Source organism: Microtus ochrogaster, unplaced genomic scaffold (assembly GCF_000317375.1).
Source record: "Microtus ochrogaster isolate Prairie Vole_2 unplaced genomic scaffold, MicOch1.0 UNK66, whole genome shotgun sequence".
Taxonomy (NCBI): Eukaryota; Metazoa; Chordata; class Mammalia; order Rodentia; family Cricetidae; genus Microtus; species Microtus ochrogaster.
The window spans coordinates 1,973,668-1,976,477 of record NW_004949164.1 but is presented as its reverse complement, the minus strand read 5'-3'; the positions used below and the strand labels follow the sequence as shown (position 1 = coordinate 1,976,477).

The following is a 2,810-nucleotide window of genomic DNA, read 5'->3' as shown; positions in this document are numbered from 1 at the left end:
CACTCTGCAGATGTGCTTCTCCCCCCACCCACTCACCCCTGCTCCCAAGAAAGAGCACTGCAGCACAGTGTTCCAAAAGACCACAGCAGAGGTCAGCTAGAGCAAGGCTGGCGCCGGGGAAGATACAGATGTGCAATGAGGGCAGAAGAAGCTTAACACCCTAATTGTTCTATGTGGCAGACTCTTCTCCCTCAGCTACCTCAGATCTCTGCCAGGTACTCAAGGAGCAAGCTCCTGAGATTAGGACTGATCCAAAATACAGGTGTAAAATCCTCAGAGTACGCTGTGTGCAGAAATCCATGTGATCCAGAAGAAAGCCATTAGCGCACAAGGGTGGTGACATCATCCACCATCCCGTCAAGGCTGGTTTTTGATGCTGGGGATGGAGAGAACCCAGAGCCTCCTTTATGCTAGGCAAGTACTGTGCCCCTGGGTTATAGCCTAAAGCTAGAATTTATTATAATCTAAAAGACCTTTTAGAACAATCTTCACCAAGACAGCACAGCAACAACAGAAAATGAATGAGACTTAAGAAGGACAAACGGAGACGTGGAACAATTACAAACAAGAGAAGAAAAACTCAGCACAGCTGGGCAGCAGTCCCACACATCAGCCAGCCCTGCCTAAAATGGAATGGAAGTCAGCTGGAAGAGCAACACTCCCCAAACAAAAACAAAACAAGAGCCGAAGCTTTTTTATGTAATTAGATTGATCACAAGCAAAACTGCAACAACTTGCCACTGGGAATAATCAGAGATAAACACTAAGAACCCTAAGCATATTTAGGATTTGCCTAGGGGTTTAGTGACAGAGGCAGGAGGATCAGTTTGGGCTCAAGGGCACAAAATAGAATAACAAGAAAAGAATGGATCAACATACTAGGGTTAAAAAGAAAAAGAAAACAGAAGGTGCAAAATCAGGTGATACTTATCGGAGAAAGTCGTTCCAGACAGGTTCAATCAACAGACTACGCGTTATGAATGATGCGAGAATGAAAAAGAACAACCGTGTCAGGAGTGGGATTCGAACCCACGCCTCCATTCGGAGACCAGAAACCTCGACAGAGGAAGTGAACACTTGAGTCTGGCGCCTTAGACCACTCGGCCACCCTGACACATGGTCCCACGGGCTAGCATGCTCAATTGTTATGAAAACCAGCCAGCTCCTGGTTATGTTTAGAGCTCAGCAATGGAAGTTCTGGCTTTATTGAAAGGATTAAGCGCAAAGAAAGAAACCAGGACAGCCCCGCCCCAGAAGGCGGTGGCTGTGACTTAATGTTAGGATGCCACTGGCATCCTAGCCCGACGCTAAACCCTGCCCCACCGACCAGCTAGCCGCTCCTCAGAGACGATCCTGGTGTAAATCAGATTATTTGAATCCAAGGCTAGGGTTCTAAGGGACCAAGTACTGCTGGTAGGGACCTAGTCTAACTCTTGTAGCGCTCTCTTTCTGGCAATAAAATTGGTCTTACTATTGCACTTTCTTGCGGGAGTTTTCCACCCTGACCTCATGACTCCTTCCAATTTTCTTCGACGGGTTTTGATACCATTCATCTTTTTGTTGTTGTTGTTGTTTGTTTGTTTGTTTAAATTATCTGTTAAAGGGGCTGTGAAGTGAAGGCCTGCGATAGATGATTTGAATGAACAGTCTCTTTTCCTACCCTCACCCCTTTTGTCTAATCGCCCTACTTCCTTTTCTCTCTGAGACCTGCGATCCAATTGTTCCCGCTTGCTTTTCACACAGCACCATTGTTAAAACCAACGGTCAATCACCTACCGCACTACTTGCTGCAGGTTTCTCTGTGGGTGGACAGAGGTCAAAGGAGAGTCAGATGCTGCTCTTTCCTTCTGTGTAAAGCCCGATTAGTAGAAAGAATGAATTAAAGTCAGAGCGAGTAGGATGTGGTTCACACTTCATCCTCATAACACTGTCATATTCTAGGCAGGAGCTGTGAGGGGGGGGCTTAACCAAGTACGACTATGAGGGACACAGAAGGGGAAGGGGCGCCAGCAAAAGATGTGATCCAAGTGCACACAGCTAAGGTGGTTCTGCTTCAGAGAAGGGCTATCATAAGATACTGGATCACAGTTTGTCACCTGATGTGTTCACAACAGCACAAGACAAACGGATTAGCAATATGAAGCCACTGGGTGGTGGTGGCGGCGGCGCACGCCTTTAATCCCAGCACTCGGGAGGCAGAGGTAGGTGGATCTTGGTGAGTTTGAGGCCAGCCTAGTCTACAAGAGTTAGTTCCAGGATAGGCACCAAAGCTACAGAGAAACCCTGTCTCAAAACAAACAAACAAAGAAAGAAATAACAAATAAAATAAAACAAAATTGAAACCAAAGTGGAAAGCCTCACCCATGAAACAACTTTTGAATTTTTTTTAAAGTAGCATTTCCTCCCCGATACAGGAAAGCAGACTTCCTTAGAAGTTCTTTCAAAATTAATTTACATCGTCTGTGTGTGGGTATCTTAAAATACTATTTTAAAATGTATTATATTAGCCGGGCGATGGTGGCACACGCCTTTAATCCCAGCACTCGGGAGGCAGAGGCAGGCGGATCTCTGTGAGTTCGAGACCAGCCTGGTCTACAAGAGCTAGTTCCAGGACAGGCTCCAAAGCCACAGAGAAACCCTGTCTCGTATTATATTTGTTTATGCTGTGGAACATTTGTTTAATGATGCAAAGATGTGTTGCATTCTTTTATGCTGCATTTGTTTAACTCTGTGAAGCTGTGTTACTTTGCCTGCCTAAAACACCTGATAGGCTAATAAAGACCTGAATGGCCAATAGAGAGGCCAGAAGC

At 45.8% G+C, this 2,810-nt stretch overlaps 1 non-coding gene across 1 annotated transcript; it reads right to left on the bottom strand.

Annotated features, from left to right (window-relative positions):
• Positions 1-1,008: 1,008 nt before the first annotated feature.
• On the bottom strand, positions 1,009-1,114 carry Trnal-caa. The gene is made up of 2 exons: positions 1,077-1,114; positions 1,009-1,054 (listed from the first exon to the last, which is right to left on the bottom strand). It is a non-coding gene; the product is annotated as a tRNA-Leu (tRNA).
• Between the last annotated feature and the right edge of the window lie 1,696 nt (positions 1,115-2,810).